The 25,716-nt window shown below is 51.0% G+C and overlaps 1 protein-coding gene across 1 annotated transcript in view; it reads right to left on the bottom strand.

Annotated features, from left to right (window-relative positions):
• Nucleotides 1-2,899, bottom strand: part of TPRG1 (tumor protein p63 regulated 1) — a 103,821-nt gene extending 100,922 nt beyond the window's left edge. The window contains exon 1 of the mRNA XM_045029482.1: nucleotides 2,811-2,899. The gene's annotated coding sequence lies outside the window, so the exon portion shown is untranslated. The remainder of the gene's footprint in view (nucleotides 1-2,810) is intronic.
• Between the last annotated feature and the right edge of the window lie 22,817 nt (nucleotides 2,900-25,716).

The following is a 25,716-nucleotide window of genomic DNA, read 5'->3' as shown; positions in this document are numbered from 1 at the left end:
GCTGCTCTAGCCTGAGCTGGGATAGAGAATCAGGGAGCCAGGACTAGCAGTTTCTTCTCATCCTCTGTTATTTTCCCTCTCACCTGGGGCTGATTGTGGGGGTGTCTTTTTCGAGGGCCTCTCCTAGGCTTTCCCATACCTGGCAGGACCTCAGGCAACGGAGCGGGCAGAGCTACTCTGCTCAGGTTCCTGCAATGCAGCAGGCAGCCAGCAACCCGCAGTTGCTCAGAGCAGACCCAGCTTACACCAGAGCCGCTTGTGGGAACGCAAGGGAGGAGGCAGCGCCCCCACCTCCTCTCCACAGCAACAGGGCTGATCCAGACCCTTCCATGTTAGAACAGGGTGCGGTTCAGGGAGCCCATTTTCAATTCATTACTAAACAAGGTCACCGTGCAGAGCCAAAATTTAGAGCCTGGAGAGACACAATCAGCCCTCAGGTGAGAGTGTGGGGTGCCGGGGGAGATGCCCCCCAGATCAGGGAGAACATTAATCAAACCTGCAGACACCCGCACAGCTACCAGACAGGGCAGGATGAGCACTTTGCTATGTGACCCTTCTGCCAGGTGTTAGCAGCAGCAGCAAGGGCCCAGTTCAAATAGCTCCGGATCCCTCTTAAAACTAACAAATGCCCTGTGACAACACAAACAGCCCAAAGACCAGGGGCATCCTGATTTCTAGCAGTGAGTTTCAGCTGCTGGCCCGACCAGACCAGCCCAGCAGCCCCCAACTTAGTGTTAAATCTCTACCTAAGTGGTGCCACATAATAAGTCCACAGCGCACTGGTTATGGATAGCATTGTATGTCTTTGAGCAGGGGGTTGGACTAGATGACCTCCTGAGGTCCCTTCCAACCCTGAGATTCTATGATTCTATGTAGGTGCGAGCAACTGATGCAGAATTATGGACATAGGCTGAAATTATAATCCTTACAATGTGTTTGTCATTCAAACAGAAGTTACCCACTCCCTAAACAAAGGAGTAGGGTTTCTCCACCAGGCAGTTACTTCCAAAGTGCTTTGAAAGACAATGAGAATGCACTTGCATATCAGATAATCAAAGTGATCAAACTAATAAGGGAGAGGAAGAGACAGCTTGGCTACACCCCAACAGGGAAGAGAAACTTTATCAGAGCTATAAAAACAGGGGTGGAGTCTAAACTTCAAATAATAAGCCGTTGAATCAACTGATTAAATACAACATGAGTGCATCAGGTAAGGTCTCTTATGAACACCTGTAGCAGGCTGGTGATTAAGAGCACTGTGAAATGTCCGTATTAACACCCTAGGAGGAATTCTGGATGCTCATTGCTATTATGTTTTAAAGTGCGTGGCCGCTCAAAGGAAGGAACAGCTCCCACCCAGACAGGAGCAGGGCTGCTCGGGGGGGAAGTGGGGCAATTTGCTCCAGGCCCTGCAGGGGCCCCCACAAGAACATAGTATTCTATAGTATTGCAACTTGTTTTTATGGAAGGGGCCCCCGAAATTGCTTCGCCCCAGGCCCCCTGAATCCTCAGGAGAGGAGCAGCTATTTACCGGCCTCCTCTGTAAATTAAGCATGGTAGAATCAAAACAGCGGAAGCCCCATTTACACACAGAGGGGTAGGAAACCCACAGGCAGGGAAGGCCAGCATCAGGTCAGCTTCCTGGCGGACACAGCAAGCTAAGCACACAGGAGAGCCTTTGGGACATATAAGCAAAGACAGAAGCCATCTTTGGCATCCCTCACTAGACAGACACAAGGGAACTGAGCAGTTGCAAGCTGAGAAAGATGGGTCCTTCAGCCAAGGGGGCAGGGGCTTTGAAGTCTCTGGAACTGAATGTAGCTGAGAAACCTGCTTAGGCAAAGATCTTTCACCTAAGAAGATGAGGGAAGCCAGCCGCTTGTGTGTCTGTGGAAGGTCCTGACTGAGGGAAAGTTAGCCATGGCTGGGAAGAAGAAAGTTTGATGAGAGAAACCATCTTGAACAGGGCCTGTGTCTTGCTAGATTAAGTTTTAGACCTTTAGAGGCACTTTTAGTTACTCATAAACCTTCCTAACCTTATTTCTTTTACTTGGCATCACTTACCCTCTGCCCCATTGTTATTAAATGTATTTTATTTTACTATAAACCAACTCTGTGCTGTGTTTAAGGGAAGAGTCTATCTACCCCAGTTCAGGTAATGAATGGCGATGTGGTTTTGTCTCTTTACAGGAGCAATGAACCTTATGATTTCTCTGAGCTGTCCAAGGGAAGGCTGGATACTTCAGGGCACACGGTTTGGGGAAATTCAGGACTGGAAGTATTCTGGGGTCACCCTGCTGGTTGTAACCCAGGCTGGTGGAAATCATAGAGGGGTTGCTGGGGTCCAGGCTGCTGAACCAGGGCTATCTAACTCACAGACGCTCAGGGTGTGACCTGCATGCTTGTGTAGACTGGTTGTGAGCATCTCAGGAGGAAGCTCTAGCAGCAAAGCACTGTAAGGCACCCAGGGCAAGCAGTGACACAGCCCCTCACCAGTCTGGATTTGAACCCCGATAATGTCATACGCCCCAGTTAGAGAGCCCAGCCAGGCCCCACTAAATACCTTCCCTGGCAACTTTAAGAGGCAGTGAGCATTGAGTCAGGAACAAGGAGAAGTTCCTGGGGAAGAGCACAGCATCAACTTGGAAAGACCCAGCGACAGTCTATCAATACAAATGATGAATAAAACACTCCCCTACAGGAACTCTGGCAGGAGCCTATTAACTGAGCTTCCCTCCCACCAGTGCAAATATCCAATAGACAAAAATCTCTTTACCACATCACTTCCCCTTCCATTAAAACCCACTCACAGTTTGATATCAGGGGCAGCCTAGTCCTAAGGTCACTCAGACAGGTTGATTTCCAGTCCTTCAGGAAGCACTGCTTGATCCTGTCTGGAGGCTCCACCACATAAACTAGCTGAAGTGATTTCAGCTTTAGTCAGTGAACAAGTAGCATATAGTAGCAAACATTTCCACAAACAGCTATTGCACTTCTTATTGTGTATCAGTAGCCTTTTTCTTTTCTTCAGCTAGGGCACTTCCATTATCCAACCAATTCTGAGTTTGTGTACAGTTAGGGTGACTCCCAAAGTGTCACTGGAGGAATTCCGGATAGAAAGCGCATGCAAATGAAGCTCTCTTTGTAGACAAATTTCCCCCGTTCATCAGCAGAGGGGGACAGAGAGCTCCTTCCCTCTGGAGTTTGTCTATCTGGAGTTCTGGGTAAATAGTTTATGCAGATGAAGCAACTCTGTGGTCATTCTTCCCGTTCTTCACCAACAGATGGGAGCAAAATGCTCCTTATGCTTCAGGGAACAAGGCTTACATTGACATGCAATATCATTGTGCTAGTTTAAATTTAACCACTCTCATGAAGGGTGGAAGGCAAGATAGGGACGAAGTTATCCAAGGACCTTCATACTATCATAATTCTTAGCACTCAGGCAACTTTAATTATCAAAGCATTTTCTAAAAGTCAGTAACGCTGACCACACTAGGGGGCATTGCTAAGAAGCGCTTTTCTGAATGTCAAACAGACTAAGTTGTACTTTAAGAAGAAATCCTGGTGTCCTCTGCACTTCTCCTGTAGTTCTGCCCTGACTTGGGAGAAAGAGAGAAAGATCTGTATCTGACGATGAATCATGGTCTAAATCATGGGTGTGTCTCTTTCCCACTCACTCACTGTTCCCATCCTCGGCATTTCCACGCGCATAAAAGCGCCACCGGCTTCTGAGCAGCCAGTTATTTACAGACGCTCTTACCTGGAGATTACAGGTGCTCTTTGTTTCAGGGAATAAGCAGCCAGTTATTTAACATGTTGGTTCATTAGTTTCTGCTGCATGATTTTGGAAAAATCCAGTTTGGCTTGGCTTTGCATCAGTCCCTTCCTCCCAGCCAAACGCCTTCAAAAAATCAAAAGCAGCAACAAGAATGCTGTTTGTATTTACTTCACAGAGGTTCAGAAGGTTTGTTTAGGAGTCAGCAATAGACCAGCTTGTTAGCATTTTCCCACATGATTAGCACCAACCGAGGATTTTTTATTGAAATGTTACCTTAAACCTCGGTTAAGTATTTTCCAAGTCCCACAGCATATAAGTTAGAGTCATACAGTGACTTCCAACCAGGAGAAGTCTGGACTCTGTCAGATTCGACCATCTTCCTTTTTGGCTGTTGCTGCCTAGGAAGGCCAACAATCCTCATCCGGTTGCCAAATGCAGCACTTGTTTCAGTAGCAATAAATGATGTGGCAGGCAAGCAGAGTGGTAGGAAAGAGATCTATATTCAGCATGTGGAGAGGTCAGTATTACATGCTGAGGTTTTAGTGTTTGTGTGGTAGCAGCTTGGCCCCAGCTTGGTGTCATACCGAGATACATCCCCTCCTGCAACCAGACCCGTTTTCATTGAGTTACCCTCCCCATCTTGCAAGCCCCGCCAGGAGGTGGGGGAGGATTATGCTAATAGGTTGGGTCTGACCCAGCATCTGAGGAAAAAATGTGTGCAGTCTGGTGTAAAGTGAAGCAGACCCATGGCCCCTTGAACGAGCTGAACGTCTTAAAGCTGGAGAATCTCAAGACACGAGGCTCCCTCATGTGACCCACAGCCCTGCCAATCCAGGATGGAAACACCAGAATAAATCACTCTCAAGGCATGTTCCCACATCTGGACGCACAGAGAGCCCCAAGATGGGTTCCAACCTCTGACTCTACATCCTGACATAGGTTTCAATTCCCCCCACCCCCCCAATTCAAGAACGTTTGGTCCACAGAACAGGCTGGCTTGCCCTTGGGCTGGAGAATTTGGGACAAAGGCAACCCTGAGGACAGAATGACCCCACCTGAGGAGACTCAGCCATTCTCTATAAAGAGCAGGGGTTGGGAAGTTCAGGTGGTTGTAGTGAGACTGCAAAGAGTGAGAGAGGATCCTGCAAAGAAGATCCCGAGACCAGGGGAATTGTTCCCACTAGGAAGGGCTGGGACTCAGGAGCCAGCTAAGGCAGGGAGGGCTCTGACCAGGCCAGGGGAGTTTGGGCTGTCCCCAGCTGACGGCTGCGGGGGAGACTTTTGTGTTTCGTTTTGAACGTTAAGTTAATAGATCAGACCCTAAGGAGGGCTGTTGTGGTAGGACTGAAAAAACCCTATCAGGTGTTTATCTGGGGAGCCAAGAAGGGAAACTCAGGTGCAGCACTGCATGCGTCGTTGCCCTGAGGCCACCAGGGGGTGGCCACGTTATAAAGGCCAGCTGCCCAATTCAAATCCAGATCTGGGGTTGGATTTGAAACAATTCCCAGCATTGAAGGCTGTTTTGATTCTGGTGCAGAGGTCAAAGGACGGCTGCCAGATTGCATCCTGGTAAGGAGGTGCAGATAGCGGGAATGCAGAAGTGCTCTTTTGTTAGCCCATAGAACTAACCATCAGCACAGTGCATTCCACAATGCAGTGTCCTACGGCAGGGAGATGAAAAACAGAGCTCGTACCTTATTCTGAGCAGTGCCAGCTATTCATAGATTCATAGACTCCAAGGCCAGATGGGACCATTGTGATCATCTAGTCTGATCTCCTGTAGAACACAGGCCAGAGAACTTCCCCAAAATAATTTCTGGAGCAGATCTTTTAGAAAAAAATCTCCTCTTTTAGTGGGGACAGTAATGATGCTGGCCTCACATTCCAAGGGAACTTGGCATCTGGCGCTGCTGAATTAGGAGCCATTGTGATTTCAGCTGCTGTGGAAGCCGGACGAGCCCCATTCAAGAAGAGATGTGGCTAGGTTCTTGCAAAAGTATAGGAACCCCAAGACCCAGGATGTAAATATCCTTCTACACTGGGGGCGGTGGAGGTGACAGCAGCATTTTAAACGAATCTATCAGAGCATTCACCATTTCTATTGCATTGTAGTGTCAACAATGAAGTGTAATGAAACTGAACAGCTCATTCCAGAGTGCCATGCCAATCAACATCTGAATGTGGAAATCCTAGAAGCAAGATGAAATCACAGAGAGTCCTCTCAGACGTGGGCACTTGCTAATAATGGCTGACCCCCGCCCCCAAATCCAGACTCCAATGGTTAATTTTCAAACTCGAGTCCTTAGAGTTAGGTGCCTAAATCCATAATTAGACACCTAAATAAATTGCCTAATATTCAGAGGTGCTAAGCAGCATGTGCTCAGCATCTCTGGAAGTCAGGCCGTTTTTAGGCTGGTGTATCAATAAGATGTACCTGCCTTATTTTGGACACCCAGGTTTGGAAGTATGGGTCTTAGCGCCCCTAGTGCATCAGGAGATCTCAAAGCACTTTACAAAAGTGGGTGAACACTGCTAGCCCTAGTGTACAGCTGGGGAAACTGAGTCACAGAGAAACCACATGATTTACCCAAGATCACAGCCAAGCAGTGGCGGAGTTGGGACTAGAGCCACGGGTTCCTGTTAGTCCAGTGCCTGGAAGGTGGTGTCTGCAGTGTGTACAGTGCTGTATATTTGCCAGCACCTTGTCCAATCCAGTTTTAAATGACTCCCAATCAGGCTCCCTTAGGGAAATTATCCCATGGCCTAACAGACATCACTGTTGGGAAATCCAGCCTATGTTTTCCTTAGGCAAACGGAGACTAGAAAGTCCATGAGAATTAAACTGGACAAAGTAATAAAGCAACTTCCATGTGAGTGACTTGGAAGTGTCCATCTCAGCCTGGGTCTGGGAAACTAGGTAAGGAACTAGATCATTTGGGTTCAGCTTCCACTTAACCAACTTGTCCCTCAGAACTGAAACTTACAATGGGTCTTGGCAAGAAAGGGGCCCTGTAAAGCATTCTTCCATGGAAACTCTGGTGGCTGCCACATGCGAAGCTGAAGACGGCATGCTGCAGCGCAGACCCCGGGTGGCTACACAAGAACTCCAGCTATCGATCCCGGTTCCACTTGAAACGCTGGACTAATTAAGCAAGCTAACCCCTAAACACTATAGCAACAGATGCTGAAGAAAACCGCAAGGTAGACAGAAAGATAAAGTTTGTATTAGAATTCAGCATCATCTTCCCTTGCTTCCAAAAAAAAAAAAAAAAAGTCTCCCTTCATTAATTCGTGCTTTCTCTGCCAGGTATGTCTTTAAACACACCAAGGACGAGCGGTACCATAGGAAGAGGAAAAGAAACATGAGCTTTCCTCTGGAGGGGTTATTACGCTGTGTGTGTTCCTGGCTGTTTCCTCTGGGGTTCGTTCATGAAGCCGTCCTAAATACAAACATGTAATTCAGCAATCTCACCACGAGGCTGTGATTTGCAATACAGCAACAGATAACCTGAAACACCCTGAGTACCTCATAGTTCAGGTATGCTGCCAACTCAAGGTGGAGGGCATGGAGAGACCCTGGTAAGTTAAAAGCACGCTGCAGACTTAAACTTCATACAACAGTTGGGGTTGGTGGGAGAGCAGCCGTCTTTTTAGTGTGATGTAAAACGGAAGCCCTAACGACCTGTGGGCGTTAAAAAGCCCAAGACACTTTTTGGAACAAGTAGGACTGTTATCCCCAGTGTCGATTGCAACTGGGTAATTACTGAGCGCCTCCATAGTTACCGCCGAGTATCTTTAGAACTCTCACTTGCTATCCTGACGGGTTTTGTGGGGCTGTCACCTCGTGGTAACTGAATTGCACAATAAGTGAAGGCAGAGGGTCCATCTGGGTTTTGGACTTAAAAAAAATCTATGACTTTGAAACAGTCGTTGGCCTGTGTATAGCTTGGGATCTTTGAGGGAAGGACACTACATGCATGTCAGCTATTAGTACATATTCTTGTGTAAGTCAGGACCTGGAATACCGGGACCTCCTCGTGCTGTGGCTCAAATGGAATTCTCCATCCTTTCAACCATCAGGATCCCTTCGGGCCTTAGAATCAATGACACCCACTGTACTGGGCAAAACATAACAATTGTTTGCAATTCTCACGTGGACTCGATGTATATCTAGCCCCACCTCTCCTGGATCTTGCTGCACCAATCTAGAAGGGGTCCTCCATTCCCAAAACTAGAGCTCATGTGCCATCCCTTCTTCTTGAGACAACGCTAGCTTGCTTTGCCACTTCAAGCAAAGGTACATAACCGGGGCGGCCATTTCGACTACACTCTGGAGTGCTCTAGCTCCCTCAGAGCTCGCACGGGTATGTCTCCTTGAGCTGGGAATGACTCTGTCCAGCTTGACGTGTAGACATCCCTTAAGAGAACAGGGTAAGTAACCATTCATGGTTTTGGGCATAACTCACAACAATCAGATCTACAGTCTGAGTGCCCCAAAGTGGGGATGTATTTGGATCCAGAGTGCTAGTTCAACCCATTATAAATTTGCAAAATTTGGAGGTGAGTAAATATTTTGAACGCAGGCCACGGATGGGTGGGGTGGTTGTCACAAAACAATATTAATTGGGGACATCTTTTAACAATCCATTTGGTGAAGACAGCTGAGTTGGAATTACAGCCCTGGGTGACGCTGGAAACCCAATCATCATACTACTGCACTAGATAGTAAAGGTGCCATTGGCCAGATTTTTAACATCCTTTGGTTTTAATAACCCAACAAGGTGTTAGTAACACAAGGGAGAAACTCTTCTACATATATGATTATTCCGAGTGAGTCCTTTTAAATGCCACGAGCTGATTTATAGCCTTGGAATCATCAGGGACAGTGTGAATTTAGGACGAAAAGAATCTTTCGGTTGGCAATCTGACCATGGAATGTGCTTTGATATCAGTCCAGCTGCTCATTCTGAAGGGCATCTCTGCCGCTCCCCTCCTTCCCTCCCCTCCCCCGCCCCGTTTTCAAGGGAAATAGGAACTCTGCTGCTGCTGCTGTTCTGTGCCTCCAAGCAGTGAGATTTGCGGGAGGATTAATATATTCTGACTGCTCTACAACTTGAGGGAGAGGGTGGCAGAGTCTCAGCGCACACAGTGCCATTTCCGAGGACTCCAGCAGAGCCCAGCCAGTGCATTTCAATGCTAAGTGCGTCTATTCCTCAGTGTTTCAACAAATTGCTTTCTGAGCTCAGGCTGAATGGCTGAGAGAAGTAACAAGTGCTCGTGTTCCCCTAGGTGAGCACTGTGTACCGGCACTTTGTTTCCTCTCATAAATCAGGCCAGTGTCTCCAGGACAGACTGTGCCATTCCGACTGCAGGGAAAGTTGGCAAGTGCTTAGAGCACCGGACTAGGAGCCAGGAATTCCAGCTCTGGTGCTGATCTGCTACGTGACCTTGGTCACCTCACCCGCTCTGGCTCCCCAGCTGTACAATGAGGATATTCATCCTCACTGGCTATTCTCTGAGGCGCATCGTGAGGAACTGCCAAGGTCTGCAAAGTGCTTTGGAGCCTGGGCTAAGAAACCTTTTAGAAGTGTGGCATAGCCCTGAAAGGGGAAGGCAGCAGGTTCAAACTGGAAATAAGATGCTCATTTTTAACCACTGGCACAGCTTGTGGTAGGGTCTCCATCATATGGTGGCTAACTCAATATTGGACGTCATTCTGAAAGACGCTCTCCTGCTCAGCCACAGCTCCTGCTGCCGGACTCACTGGGCAAAGACCTCTGGCCTGTGTTATACACGTTGATTGGAACAGTCCCTTCTGGCCTCAATGTCTGTGAATATTCGTGGGGCTAAGCCCGCTCCCAACTTTAGACTCACCCCATTTGTTCTCCTGCTCTTTCCAGGTGGTGCCATTTTAAATCCATCCGTACAAACCGTGCCTGGGCAGGAGGACTTCAGGTTAGACTGCTCTTTCCTGCCTTGTTCCCCAGCTTCCCACAATATTGAAAAACTAAACAGAACTGAGCAGGACAGTCAGGGCAGCTAAGTACGGAGATACACCGATGACATCAGTGTCAGGGCCTTGTTAGGCACAGCTGTCCCACAACCCTAGGATTTAGCAAGCACGTCCCCATGTGGCTCAAGCAGTGAAGGCTGATGATGGTGGCACACTGTTTGCCAACTTCGCATACCCTCCTGGCTCGGTGAAACCTGCCAGGCGCTGTTATTCATTGATGGCATTGCCCTCAGAGTCGTTGGCCAGACCTGCAGCATGCAAAGAAGGAAACAGTGACAGGTTTTTAGCTCGCTGCGCCTAATAACAACTGAACGGTGGAAGTTCCCCAAACTCCTGGGAGCGGGGCCTCTGGTTTGAACTGGAAGCTAATCCCCTCCGAGGCTTCCAAGTGTTGGAGAATGGAAGCTTTGAGCAGGACGCAGACTCCGTTCTCCTGAGAGGAGCTCGGTTTTCTGGGAACGGGGCATCTGGGATGATCTAGGCCTCCGGTCTAAAATTTCTGGGCAGGGAGAATTTGATCCTCCAGCCCCCACATTTCTAGCAATTAGGTCTTCAGCTTCATCCAGCGCCCCACTCAACTTCTGGAGAGGGGACTCCGTTAACCTGGTAAAGCACTCAAGCAAACTTGCACCCCTGTCCTAGTCCTACTGCTCCCCAGGACTGGGAGCCCTGTAATTTGAGCCTGGCCACATTCAGAGGAAATCCCTGTCAGCAGCAGCACCATAGCAAAGCAGCTGGTGAAATGGACATGCGGGGTCGCTACAGATACCGCAGTACAGCAAGAATATCAATACCCCCCATTCTCTCCACAGGCACAGATGTCAAATGCTTTTGTCTTTTGCGATAGGGTTTAAATAAAACCCCAGGCACTTCTACAGGTTGGCAGGTGCTAGAAATCCGAATCTAGAACCACATTTTGCAAGTGGCCTCCATGCTCATACTGGGCCCACCCAAATCCCCAGATCTGAATATCCTCCTTGACCATCAGAGTGTTTGAAATCCTGATTCGGAGAGAAGTTTTGTAACTTGAGCCCATCTTAAAGGAGATTGATTCAAATCCGAGTGACTAAAACTGGGTGAGGAATTACAATGGCCAGAGGTTGCTGAGACAGAAAGATGCTGATTTTTCCATATGTACATTTTGCAGAAGTCGGAGATTAATAAATCCATAAAATTCAGGGGAAAAAATATATGATTTGCAACCAAGGATCTTGGATCACAGACCTTTGATTTTCCATGAACTCCTGATGCTTTCTGCAACTGCCTACTTGGGTCCTATGATGGAAGAAAAATACTGTCTGCAAAAGAGACCAGAAAGGAAATTTGGAGGGAGCGACCCTCACGTGTGCCAGCAGAGGGCGTTCTGACCAGGTTGGCTCGTTCGGACAGGCCTGGCTCATGCTCCGCCTAGTCTCACACAGATAAATGGAGAACCAGAACGCCACTATCAAGCCAACACTGAGCACTTTCCCCTGACGCTTCCATGCTCCCGGCTACTATGTCTTCCAGTTTGCTCCCTAATAAATTCTCTCCTTATATGTTTATCCCACACAGCTGCTTATTTATCATCTCCAATCTGGCAGGGTTGGGGTTTTTTTTTTGCTCTGCTTGCCTGGCTGTGTGTTAATACTGCCTTACGTGACACCATGACCTACTTTATTTCCCGGAGAACAGCAAAGCGCAGCTTCAGCATGGCTCCCGGGAAAGGGGGGAGCCGCGCTGGCAGAACAAAATAGGGGCCTTTTCAAAAATGCATAGCTGCTTGCGAGAGTCAGGCAAGGTGAGGCCGGCGTATGACCTGCCTGGTGGCGCAGCTGAGAAAGGAGGAGGAGGAGGAGATTACACATGAAAGAACCTTGTGTTTTTCCAAGGTGGAAACACAATGGAGCGGGTAAAGTGCACCGGCATAGAGCAGATCAGACCGCTGGCCCATCGTATCCAGTATTGCGTCTCTGCCAGGGTCCAGCACTAGCTGCAGCAGAGGAAAGGGCTAGAAACTCTAGAATGGACAGTGATAACCTGCCCCTCGGCAAGAGAAGCAGGATGCTCCTGTGATTATGAGGCTAGTCTGAGGCTCAGGAGACCATGGAACTAAGCCACCACAGGCTTCCTGTGTGACTTCAGGCATGTCCCTTAGGCATATAAATACCTTGGAAAAGCTGGGCCGAACTCTCCACCCAAGGGAGTTAGGTGCCTAAATATTCTGAAGCTCTGGACCTTAGGGTACCATAGTTCCTCAGATAACCAGTCTGAGACTGGTATGAGAGCAGAACTAGGTCACCCTTGATTGGGTCTTTATCTTCAAGGGGAGAGGTCGAAGCTGGATCAGCTCCCAGCAGAAGGACCAGGGGAATTTTCAGTGGAAGCTTTGACCAATCATGGTGTCTGGTGACGAGCCAAATGTTTATCCCTACAGCAGACAGAGCTCAGGGGCAGGAAGTGCAAAGAGCCCTGAGCCCAGAGAAAGGAGGATGGCACTGGCTAGGATACCTGCCTGCCCCTCCTCAGAGCAAAGACAGCGTGCGGGTGGCTGCCTGGCTGGGCACGCCCAGGGCAGCAGCTGCCCCTCTGTTCCAGAAAGGCTCTGGCTCTGTGTGTTGTGGGGGCATGTCAAGGCAGGAGGGCGGTGTTGGGTAAGACACCGTCTATGGAGCATGCTCCCTGCAAGCACCAGCTGAAAAGCCAGTGGGAAGGAATGCTGCCAATTCACCGGCTCCTCTGGGCACGTGAGCGTGGAGGTGTCAGTGCTGGCAATCTTCGCTTGTGCTTCCAGGGGAGTGCAGCAGCAAGGAGGAACGAGCCCTGAGACGCCCCCACTGCCCCAGCAGGGCTGGCATGCGCTTTCCCCATCATTGTCCAGAATTTGATCCCTAGCCCCTCCACCAGGCGGCAAACCCCTCTCCCCAGAGGGCAGCTCCAGATCCCTTCTCCCCTGGGATTTGTTGCATAGGAAGGAACAACCTGCTGCACCTCACTTTATAAGAGGCCAGCCAATCCTCCGGCATTAATTTCACAGCTCCAGTAGCGTTGCCATCTTTCTAATGGCTGGTAACTGGACACCCGAGGCCCCCAAAGCTCTTCCCCTTCTCTGCCTCTTCCCCTGTCCTGCCTTCTTCCTTCTGCCTAGGGTTGCCACAGATAAAAAAAAACCAGACATCAGGGCTTGTCAAATGACACCCGGACACAAAAGCCGAAACCCAGACTCTCTGGATGAAAACCGGAGGGGTGGCAACCCTAGACTTCGAGTCAAGACTCCTCGTGGCCTGAAATGGAGTTGAGATGGGCCCGTGTTATTGAGCGCAGCCTGATCCCTGTGCATCTGCAAATGGAGCCCATCGTGTCCTCAGCATGGGTGAGCCATGCAAACCAGCTGCCCAAGCAGGCAGTAGCAAACGAGGAACATGCAGCAGGCCTCTTCCGCATGGCCAGCCAGGCCTCCAGGTAGCAAAAGGAACATAAACAGGGCAGCTCAGACAACATTTCCCCCCTTGAAGTGTGCTCCAAACTCTTTGCAACCCTGGGAGCCAAACAAAGCAGTGCAGGTGGCGAGGCCCATTGGAGGAAAACAGGCAGCTCTGTGGGGAGTACCTGTTTTCGTCCCTAACCTGTTGGGTTTTTCTCAGTCTTACAGCAATTAGCTGGCAGAAGCTTCTTGCCCTAGATACTGGAAACTCCCACCGTTGACATTCATGAGAAAGTCCGGCACATAAGAAGAACAGAATGACCTCATTCATGGATGGTTGGCTAGTACTGCATTTTCCTTGTAACGACCCTCAGCAGGAGTCACCAGCTGAGATTTAATCCAGCACCAAAGCCTTAAGACCTTTCTCACTTCAGGCTAAAGGAGTAACTCCATCCACCAGTAGCATCAGAAGGCTCTTATCTATTCCATGGATCAGGCACTAAAGGAGGACAGGATACACTGTTACAAAGGCTGTGAAATTGTAAGCCCGGCAAGATTGAATGGCTCTGGGGAACAGCAATGCGATATGAATGCTTCCTTGTCTAGGTTAGGATTTGCTTCCGTATGGTAGCAACCAGAAATCATTGCCATCAGATTGACTGCTCAGTGAAACAGAAAGGTTGTCCCAACCCAGCAGGGCCGGCTCCAGACCCCAGCGCACCAAGCGCACGCTTGGGGTGGCATTTTGCCGGGAGGGCGGCAGGCGGCTCCGGTGGACCTCCCGCAGGCATGCCTGCGGAGGGTCCGCTGGTCCCGCGGCTTCGGTGGAGCATCCGCAGGCATGCCTGCGGGAGGTCCACCAGAGCCGCGGGACCAGCGGACCCTCCGCAGGCACATCTGCAAGAGGTCCCCCGGAGCCGCGGGACCAGCGACCGCCAGAGCGCGCCCGCGGTGTGCCGCCCTGCTTGGGGCGGCGGAATTCCTAGAGCCGCCCCTGCAACCCAGTTCCTATCAAGATGCCCATATTAAAAGAAACCTGTAACAGAGTTATCACCAGCCATTCTTCGCAGGTAGCAAGTGCAGACCATGGATAGAGTCTGATCTCCCCCAGAAGCCACTGCTGCAAGCTGAAAGGTGGGGCCCTTTGGTGAGGAATGATAGGGGACGCTTGCAGTGCTGCTGTCCGGCCTCTTTGAATAGAGGCCATCAGACTCCAGGACTGTCAATCCAGCACTTTTCACTCACCCTAAAAATGAGTCACGAAATAAACACATTTGGGGAATTACCCACTAATCCAGAAGAGGCTGTTCCCTTTCTAGGGTCGTCCTGTCTCTGCACGGCATCCCAGAAACGCCACTCTGCCTATTATTTCTGATTGCTGCTTAGAGGCATTACACGGCTGCCCAAATCTTCCCAGCAGACAGCTGGTTTCCAAGATGATTAACATAGGTGGTGTTTGCCTTATTTTAGAATGGTTTGGCTCCTCAGGGAGCGGTTGTTTCCCCAGCTCATTTAGACAGGAAAAGGTGGTGGTTTCTTCCCTCAATTCCGTGTCAGGCTGACCTTGCAAAGCGCTGTGATGTGTAAACAGTAAGAGAAAAGTATGCTACAGTCTCTGGGCAGGCGAGCGCACTGGGGAATGTGCTAACACTGCGAAGGAGATCAAATCCCTCTTGTTTCTATGTTTAAATCTCGGAGGCTGCCACACACGCTCCTTCCAAAAACACCATCCCGGGAGATTTTCCAACTCGCTGATGTCAAAGGAAAATGATTCTTTCTGACTAACCTGGTATGGTGGAGAACAATTAGTCACACAGAAGTAGACGAGCAGGATCCAGGCTCATTTTGGCCAGGGCTCTGCAATCACAGGTAACTGATCACATACCAGACCTTACAATGGCTGGGCAGCTGGTGTGCTGTGTCTGTTGCTTATCAGACATCTTTACCATACGCAGCCACTTATCACGGGCTCTCTGTTAATTTGTGCTTCTGTCCATTTGTATGCTGCCTCCTGCCCCCACCTTTTCCTCTCGCCTTGTACTTAGATAGCTAACCCTTCGGGGCAGAGACTGCCTTTTTATTACATCCACCTACAGTACCCAGCACAACAGGGCCCCGATCCCTGAATCTGAACAGGCATCCAGGTCTGAAAATACCCTTTACTGTCCCAGCACAAGATGACTGGCTAAAATGAAATCACTTCCCCCAACGTTGTAGTTGTTCTCTTGCCTAAATCATTTTATGTGGGTTCTTTCCCCCCCACTTTTCACCTGGAAGCATAGAATCGTAGAATATCAGGGTTGGAAGGGACCTCAGGAGGTCATCTAGTCCAACCCCCTGCTCAAAGCAGGTCCAAACCCAACTAAATCATCCCAGCCAGGGCTTTGTCAAGCCTGACCTTAAAAACCTCTAAGGATGGAGATTCCACTACCTCCCTAGGTAACCCATTCCAGTGCTTCACCACCCTCCTAGTGAAATAGTTTTTCCTAATATCCAACGTAAACCTCCCCCACTGCAACTTGAGACCATTGCTCCTTGTTCTGTCATCTGGTACCACTGAGAACAGTCTAGATCCATCCTCTTTGGAACCCTCTTTCAGGTAGTTGAAAGCAGCTATCAAATCCCCCCTCATTCTTCTCTTCTGCAGACTGAACAATCCCAGTTCCCTCAGCCTCTCCTCATAAGTCATGTGCTCCAGCCTAATATTTCAGTTTCTTCTGCAAAAACCATTAACCCATTAATGATCAGGCAGCATTCTGAAAACCCTCTTGCAGTTCCATTGTCTTTGCCACAATGGGTGACAACAGAAAAGCTGCTCAGCGCTAATTGCATTATAAGAGGCTATTCATATTCATTGACTGTTGCCTCACATGGAATGTTCCATGACAAGCATTGTGCCTGGTTTATTTTCTGCTCCTTTGCAAACACTGACATCCTCAAGCAGTACAATGGAAACCCTCGCACACGCGTGCACCCACACACACCCACACACACTTACTTCCATGGGATCTTCTCTCAGCTCTGATGGCCCTTCCCAGAAGTCCAGTGATCTCTGGAACAAATGTAACACTCAGCAAAGGGACTGAGCTGACACCCAAGGATGGCAGGGCCGGCCCCCTCTATGGCTGTGAAACTAACATGGCGTCACTTTGCATCCTTCTATTTGCTAAAAAGTGCCTCCCTTTCTGGTGAAGGGCGCTCGTCTCTCAGAGCAATGCCAGGAATAATTCTCCCTATGCTTTTCCGTAAGCAACAAGCAGGGCTCCTCCCAGGTTTGGCTCCACTCATCATGGCTGACAGCGCGGGTCCATGATTTCTGCTGCTTACTTTGTGGATAGCCATCCAGCGGTTAGCTTCTGTTCTATAGTCCAGGCTGGCAGCTAGGGTGTATTTGAAATGTCTGTTGGAACCGGAGGCTGTCACTTTAATTTGTAAGGGGTTTTCTAGGCCTGCTTGCAGGCTAACGGGCTCGATAGGGAAGTGTGATGTCACAGTCAGTCTGCGGAGAACAAGCTTATAGCAAAGTGGAGGGAATTGTGCCTCTCTTTTTTTAGGGAGCAGCCTGTTTGGTCTCTCTCTGTTTTGGGGTTCTTGTATGTTATCGTTCTCAATTCTAAGAAATAAAATCATGTTACATTGCAACCATCCAGCATGAGTATTTTTGGTTTTAATTTACTTCTCTGTGTGTAGGCCATGAACATAACAGCAGTACCCACACTTTCACCCCAGTGCATGACTCCAAAACCTTCTTTTGTAAGCAGGGTACAAGAGAGACTGTGTCCTGAACTCCAAGGTCTCTCCATCTGCCCTCAGTTCTGCTCTTCCTTTCATCTCGGTTTGGAACAGTCTTTTCCCATTGATTGGGATCTTTCCTTTCTTCCATGTTTACAAAATACATGGATTTGGGTCTGTCACGGTGCAGGACTCACCCCTGCGGCACCTCCTGCTGGTCATCCAGGAAATTAGCATTTCCAGCTCCAGAGCGCCCTCTGCAGGTCAATGTCCTGCTTGCCGCTGGGGCCGAGTCCCACCTGGACCCCAGTGCTCCTTTCAGGCTGGGGTGCTGCCCCCTGGCAGTACCCTGACAGATCTGGGTCTCCGCTCCCCGGGGAACCTCCAACCCCCTATCCCCACCTTGCCTCAGATTATGGCCACTGCCAGTCATCACCTACCCCCCATTCCCTGCGGCAGACTGCAGTGTATGTGCCACTCATCACCGGCAAGGGGGGGTTGGACCTGATGCCTCTGCCTACCCTTGGGCTGCCCCCTGCAACCCCCGTACCTTTCTGGCCTGTAACAAGGCCTGCAGCCTGGGGGGTTTCTAGGCCGGAGCTCCCCAGCTCCTCTGGCCTTCCCCCAGCCCTGCTCCAGTCTCGGTACCCTGCTTAGCTCCTAGCAGCCAGGCCCATCCCTCTCCACATCTCGAGAGAGAGTCTCTGTGAGCTCCTGGCCCACTGCCCTCTTATAAGGGCCAGCTGGGCCCTGACTGGGGCGTGGCTGCATCTGTGGCTGGTTCCTCAATCAGCCGAGGCTTGTTGCTTTTCCTACCGCCTCAGCCCTGTCCCAGGGCTGATTTCACACCCTTCAGGGCAGGAGCAGGTGACCACCCTGCTACAGGGTCTTTTCCATAATTCATCCTAACCATAGCCTTGCTCACACACAGTCGAGGCAAACGCCCATCAACAACACTAAACCCTGCACTGGATTGCATAGACATGATAGTTCCCATATGTCCCTAAAAACATCCAGTTGAACCGGATTTACATCGCGTGCACATTTACTGAAATATGGGGCCAGCAGGAGAACGTACACCATGTTTACATTTCCAGCCAAGGCTTGTGGCTTTGCTGTGTGATAAAGTCACTCAGCGAGTTGCTCTGTTGAACAAGAGATTTTTCAGCATAGTTCTGGCCTGCAGTTTCACGTCGTTTGCCAAAATCAAAACATCTGCATCCCGTGGTTTCAAACTACCCAGGAACTTCATAAATTCATAGGGGTCCAAATCTTGGACTGGCGTATCCCTCTGTGAGAACTCTCTGTACTCCTTGGGGTACTGATGGAGGAGAACCTGGTCCACTGTGCCTACATGCTCTCTTTTATTTACACGCTGGTAATTTCCAAGTGTGTAATCCCATGAGATCTGGAATTAGATCGATTTACACCAGCTGAGGTTCTGGCGCTGTGCTCCTGGAAGCTCATTTACCCGTGGAGAATTCCTGGGCTTGACTTCTGATTCTCCTTGGGCCAGACTTCATTTATAATTTATGGAAGGTCAATCTCAAAGGGCCCCACTTCAGTGTTCTTTTGAAGATTAACCAAATTGCTCAAGTCTTCAAACTGGGCTGCAAATCTCAAGTTCAGAGTGTCTCGTGAGCTGTAGGACCTCTGGCAGTGTCCTATTAGTATCCAGGAAGTGGGCGGGCGAAGCCTGCCCACTGCTAAAGGACCTCCCCCCAGCCTAAGGAGAGGATCCACAGGTCCGGGACACTAACTAAGTACGTGGGACAACTAATGAAAAAAACAGGAGCGGGAGTGAGGTCATAGGGCTAAACGAAGGGAACCAGATGGGGACACCGAGCAGAGAACCCCGGACAACGCCCACTGCTCCTCGAAGGCGTCAAGGGAGCCAGTGGACGCCGCCCAGAGGAACTCCGCCCGGATGCGTGAACAGACGGAGGAGCGGAAATAGGCCCCACAGTCGCAGGAAATCCCATCGGCCAACCTCCTCTCCCTGGTTTTATAGATGGCCAGTTTGGCCAGGACTAAGAGGAGGTTGACAAGGAGATCCCGCGACTTCGTGGGGCCACGGATAGGGAGTGCATAGACAAACAGGTGAGGGGAAAAGTGCAACCAAAAACGCAATAGGAGATCCAAGAGGAGCCGGAACAGGGGCTGCAACCTGGCGCACTCTAAATAAACATGCGCCAGGGTCTCCTTCACGCCGCAAAAGGGGCAGGTGTTGGGGACAGGGGTAAACCGCGCCAAGTACACGCCCGTGCTCACGGCCCCGTGAAGAAGCCGCCAACTGACATCCCCGGCGGGCCTCGGGACTAGGGCAGAATACAGGCTGGCCCACCGGGGCTCCTCACCCTCGAGAGGTGGCAGGAGGTCCCGCCATTTTGTATCGGGGCGGGACGCGAGGGTGAGGTAGTGAAGCGTGTGGAGCACGAGCGTGTACAGATGTTTTCTTGGCGCGGTCTGGAACAAAACCGGCTGCAGATCGGGCAGCCGGCTTGCAGTGAAAGGGCAAGGGGGGTGATTGGGGCCACGGGGCAGGGGCCCGATAAAAAGATCCACAGGGCCCGGGGTGGAAGGTGGGCGGGGCGTGCCCTCTCGCAGGACCCGGTCGAGGTAAACCCGAGCAGCGGGCAGTAAAGCGGCCTTCACCTCCTGAAGTACGCGCCGGGGGGTACGAGGGCTGGAGAGCCCCATGCGCTGAGCGAGCGTCAGGGGATCCAGCCAGTCTCCCCGGTCGTAGTCCAGGAGGTCTCCGACCCTGGTGACTCCTGCCAAGACCAGCCTCTGGCGCACCGCGGGGGACTCCGCCACCTGCACACGGAGCTGGGGGTTGTGTAGCAGGGGCTCCGCGAGGAGATCGACCCCCACGGTGGCCGCCACGGACCTGGTCGTTGAAAAGAGCTTCCAGGTCCGGAGGAGGTCTTGGTAGAAGACCGGCAGCCCAGAGAGGTCTCGCGGAAGACCTCTCGGATGGAGAGAAAAGAGCTGCCGGTCGTATCGGAGCCCTCGGAAGCGGCGGAGGAAGGTGTGTGCCAATACGCTCCACGCCGGATCTGGCAGTGTCAGACTGGGTCAGAGCAGTGGTCTATCTAATCCATTCTTCAACACTACTAGTCCTAGAGGCTTGTCGCACTCTCTTACTGGACAATTTTCTAACAACATGCCCATGGTGAAGGTTTTTTCCTGACCCCAAGCAGCTCCTTGGTTATATCCTGAGGCAGAAGGCTGGGTGTCTTGTCTCTTAAGTAGTATTGGTGCACGTAATATTCTTAGTATTCATATAAATATAAATGTCTAATCCAATTCAGAGCAGTATAGAGCAGTGAATTTCTGGTAGAGGGCAACCCCAGATGACTGAATGATGGCTAGCCCAAACTGGGTTATGAACCCCGGGGCATTTACTGTCCCTCTCTGGCCAGAGCCTGCACCCCAGAGCCCCAGCCCCAGGAAGCAGTGAAATCATCCGGCTCGTGAAGGCAGCTATTGCCTCTTCCTTGTCCTCCAGGTTTGGAAGACTAGGCCTGCACACTCTTTAAAACTACCTTGTGCCACCTCACCTCATCACAGGCCTCTCCTGCCTCCCCGCAAACTGGCAGCTCCTTCTTCACTGCTGCTCCAGTTCCCCCAAGCCTTGGTCACTTCCTCTCCACACAACCGGGGCCCCGAACCCAGAGCGTTTGCACTTTCACACTAACAAGAGCCACCTCACTGAACCTGGATGCCCAATCCCCCAGGGCACAATCTCTTCACAAGTTGTTCAGCCAATCCCACTGGGCAGGTAGGCCAGCTGCCCCATCTCACACCGCCTCAGTTTAACTCAGGGTTGCGCTGTATTTGTCTTATACAATAGGCCAACAGGTCCCGTGCTCTCTCCTCCCTGGGCTCAGGAAATAGCTTCTCCCCACAAAGTGCTATGGCCCTGCAATGACATGGTCACCTGGGCAGTAGACAGACAACGGTCACAAAAGGCTTCGTGGTGCAAGGCAGCGGAGAGCGGCTCCGTTTACAGCATTAACTGAATGCGCAGGGAAAGTTCCAGGTGGAAAGTTCCATCAGCGACGTGCCCTGTCTGGCTCCAGAATGGGCACAGTGCAGGCAGGAGCAACGGTAACATGGTGAGAAAAAAGGCTCCATCTCCAAGTCCCATTCAGACCTTGAACTTGTCTATTGATGCTGCCAATCAGGGAGCCGCCTATAGCCACTCATGGGAACAAGCTTCGTCTACCACCAGCTGGGATTGGATGCCAATGGACAGCCAAGTGGGGAAAGGCTCCCTATGTCCTATTAACCACCCACTACCCTACTAACGCCACTGCTAATGACGTGTGAACAGCGCTCGCGTGGTCTTGCGCTGGACCCAGATAATACAGATATTCCCGCAATGTACCACTGCAGAGACTTGCAGAAGAACAAACTCTAATGCCTTATGCCAAAGGGGGCTGTTTGAGTCCTGGGCCCTCAGCGGAGATACTAGTCCAGACTATGTCGCCCAGTGATGAGGGTCAATGGCTCGCATGTCTCGCGGCAGGATTCAGTGGCTGTGTTGTCCAGTGGCAAGAGTCAGTGGCCAGGAGTAGGGGAACCCGGGCCCTCCCTGCTCCACCGGCTTTCAACCCAAGGCCCAAAAGAAACAATCATTCAAAAATATGCGGCTTAGGAGATGGACACCCCTACGCCTGCTCCCTGGGCCGCTTCCTACCCCGGCTTTGGATCCTCGGCTGGTGCCACCAGTGTCTTTGGGTCCTTCTTGGGGCTCTCTTGGGCCACTCTCCGGAGGGTGTCCCTGTCTGCAGGGGTTCAGCATCCTCGGTTGAGCTGCTCCTTTCTGAGCTCTGCCTCCACTGGGAGCATACGCAGCATGGCGTGGCCAGAGCAGCTCCTTAACCCTTGTCTTACCATCACCCCTTACTCAGTATCAGAAGCCATCCTTTAAGTCCCTAGGTTACAGGCAAATGGCTAAGCTTAACTACCAAGACCTGACTTCAGGGTTCAGTGTTTAACCTGCCCCCTTCCACATGCCTCTGGTTAACTTTCCAGGGATCCCTCACACAGCTTCACGGGCTGGAAGCAAGAGATACACAGCACCCTGACTTCAGGACAGCAAAGTCAATGGAGGAACTGGTTTTCAGATGCTTCCGTTTGAAATACATTATCCACCAAACATATGTGTGCGCAAGGAGGGATCGAGCGAAATACTAACGAGCATTCTGGTCCACCTTTAAAGGCAAGTCCATGCAGAGGGGTCCTGGATCTGAACGAGGAATTTTTTTTTCTTGCATTCTTGATAGTGTTGCTAACGTGCTACCACTTTGGCTGGGCTCTCAGCACATGTTGAGTACACAGGGTGTGCAGAGGGCTGGTGCCGTTTGAGGAAAACTGTCTCCTATTTACAGAAAGCACAAAGGCAGGATCCAAGCAGGCTATCAACATCTGGCGGTAGGAAAAAAAACCACTCACTTTGCCAAGAAACAGTCTCCACTAAGACTGGCTCATGGCTCATCAACTGAAAGCCACACTTGGGGTGGGGTCTCTTTTTCGAGCAACTCTGCTCTTGCTAAGAAATAGCCACCCGAACCGGTGGCAAATATGGGTTCCACCATGGCTGAGGATAATGTAACACTGGGCACGTCCAGTAAATAATGCTATTTGCCCATTCTACAGTTAGGGAAACTGAGGCAGGACGGGTTCAGTGATTGGTCTGGTGTCACAGAGCTAACCAGGGTCAGAGCTGCACTTAGAGCTGAGATGTTCCTGGCTGCTAGCCCTGTTCTCAGACTATGCCTCTCGACCAGTCCAAAGATAACGAGGCCAAAGACTTTGTCATGGGCCACACTTTTAAAAAAATAGGAACCCAAAGTTCTCTCTTCCATGTAGATTTAGGCTCCTAAAGCTTGGATTTTCCAAAGCACCTCAGTGGCTTAGGAGCAATCCCATGGGCTTCACATACACTTCTAGAAATTCCACCCCGAAGCGCCTAGACATAGCCTTAGGAGACTAACCACCTATTCTTTGAGAGCTGGTCCAGATAGAGACCTGAACGCATCCATCAAAAAAGGTCAGGCTCTGCTACTAGTTCATCCATCCATGTCACGCACACATTCAACACATGCTGGACTTGCTACAGCTCCTTCCTCCTGGGAGGAAGTCGTCTCCCCAGACAGACAATTAGCTGATTTAGTTGCTATTTTTACATCTAACCTGAGACGCCCTCCTTTTCTCTGAATGTCCATGCCGGCTTGTCTGACCGAATGCCACGTGCCATGAGGCTTGTGAAGGGCATTGTGTAAATGAATCAAGCTGTGGCTGTGAAGGAACCCAATGAATGGCACCTTCCCTTTGGCTTTGAGGGCAGGGGATGCCCCCTTCATAAACTGTGAATTCCTGTTAAAATGAGAGCACATGTTAGAGAAATATGCCACACCCTAGTCTGGGATTTACCCAGGGTTGGAGTGACATGGGGAGACCGAGCCCCTTAAAACCCAGGCTACACTCCCAGAGTATTCAAATTCCACCAGCTCTACAGGGGGAATTCCACTGGATCACCCAGATCCTGTGAAAAAGACACTGTCTTCTAGCTGGACTGATGGGATCCTGTAGTTGAGAGGCAAACACAGGATTCTTGAGATCAGGGCCTTTAACCTTAGGAGAGAAAATATTCCAGGCTGTACAATGTGGTCTCATGGTAGAAAGGGATCGACTCCAGGCCTGCTGGTTGCACAGAAATGCTAATGAATGCCAGGAGACTGACATCAGCGACTAGCAGAAGCAATGGGCTCATTCCAGTTAACACTCTGGCGGGAATCACAGCCACTAAACAAGGACTAAGGACAACAGCCGCCCCAGACACATGTATTTTCTCACCTGCTGGAATACTGCGTCCGATTCCCATGCTGGGGCCAGGCTGCTAGAGCCAGGGGATGTTTTGCAGACAAAGAGCATCACCGCGTGTGCACAGCACTTAGCCCAATGTGTCCTTAGCTTCTAGACACGGCCTTGACACAGCTAATCAACAACAGAAACAACCACCGGGTGGGTCAGAGTGGAGACTTCAGAGCAGGAATTCCGATTCTCCTTGCCCCACACCGCATGGCATCCTTTACACCTGTGCAAAACGTTGGCCTGGGAGTGAGGGGCAAATTCTGACTCACTAGCCTTTCACACCCATTACGCGCAGGTGTAAATGATCGTTTAGGATATAAGCGGGGACGTACACGTGCATTTGTTTGCCTGGACGGAGACGGTGGTAGCAGTTGTTACCCCCTTTTCACGATCGTTCACTATTTGTCTTACCAAAGGGCCCCATTGGGGTAGGCCCTGCACACACGGTGTGAGACAGTCCCTGCCCCAAAGAGCGGAGAGTTTAAGTGGACAAGCACAGAGGGCAAAGCGAGGCAAAGCGTAAGCTCCGTGGGGCAGGCACTGGGCTTTTGTCCCTGCTCGTACAGCTGTGGCACACTTCGTTCCTGTCCGTGAGCGGGGCTCCTAGGGCAGGGCAAATAATAATCCAAATCAAGCCATTGGCCCAAGGTCAGAGGCAGGACTAGGATTCCTCTCTCCGGAGCCTCAGTCCCGTGTCTTAGCCCCCCGGTCAATGCTGCAACAACAGCAGCTGACGCAAGGCAGGGCTGACTCCTCCCCATGGGCTCTCCGTTCACATGCCCACACATGGGTTTGCACATCGAGCTGGGGGCTAACGATGGTTGGACCCTGCGCGTGGGTCGCCCCTGCCGTGGAGCTACAGAACACGGGGCACGATGCCAAGGGCCAAGCGGGGAGGGGCCTGTTCCTAAACTTTCCATTTGGGATGGGACCTCAGAGAGAAACTCAGCAAATGCAGAGCATGAAGATAAATGGCCATTGTGGGCTGGCTTGGCAAGGGACCACTGCAGCTGAACAGCTCTCACATCTGGGAGCCAGAAGCGCCTCAGACCATGAACTCCCAGGCATGTGCTCCAGTGACGACATTCGTCTTCCCAAGCAAAGGGCAGGGTGGGGGCAGGGCTGGACTGACTTCTTGTCCGGCATCCAAACACAGGCTATCAGCATGGGCAAACAAAGCCCGTCACTGCGAGAGGACAGTCAGTCCAGCGGCTACAGCACAGCACGGGCCGCTGGGAGAACTTGGGCCTAAAGTGTCTTGTGGCACACCGCTTACCCGCCCTGTGCCTCGTGTCTCCATTGGCATGACAGGAAGGACACAGGTGTGCCCTGAGGAGCCAACAGTGTTTGGCTACCCAGCCAGGCCGCAGCCTGCCCCCGCTCCTGAGCCCACTTGCAAAATGCTGCTTGAAGAAGTTGCATGGGAAGCCAGCCCCGTTGCTGCTTAAAGTGGTACTTTGCCCCCTTGTTTTCCCTCTGGGCTGTCAGAGCTGGGTGCGAGGGCAGCAGAAACCTCCCAGCGTCTCCATATAAGTGCTCATATTGTTAGAGAAAACGTAGTCACCTCTTGGGCTTTCATTCTAAAGACTAGTGTGCAACATTTCAGAACCTGCCTTTCAGCAGAAGCAGGATGGCAGCTTCTTGTTACAACTCATCCCAGGGAACGCCACCTGTTACCCAGCAACACAGAGTCTTATCCCAGCCCACTGCTTGGGGACCCAGTCAAGGCTCCATTGGCAGACTCCAGACCCCTACCCGAAAGTCAGTCGAACACTGGGACAAAGTGTTTTCGGAGCTGTCCTGGGAGCATACATGCAGTGCCGGGCACACCAGTTTTCTATGCAATCAGTGGGGCTGCTGGTCAGCACGAGAACAAAAAACGGATTTGCTTTTCTGCCAAAA

This window comes from Mauremys mutica, chromosome 9, assembly GCF_020497125.1.
Source record: "Mauremys mutica isolate MM-2020 ecotype Southern chromosome 9, ASM2049712v1, whole genome shotgun sequence".
Lineage (NCBI taxonomy): Eukaryota > Metazoa > Chordata > Testudines > Geoemydidae > Mauremys > Mauremys mutica.
This window is presented reverse-complemented; position numbering and strand designations above follow the sequence as displayed.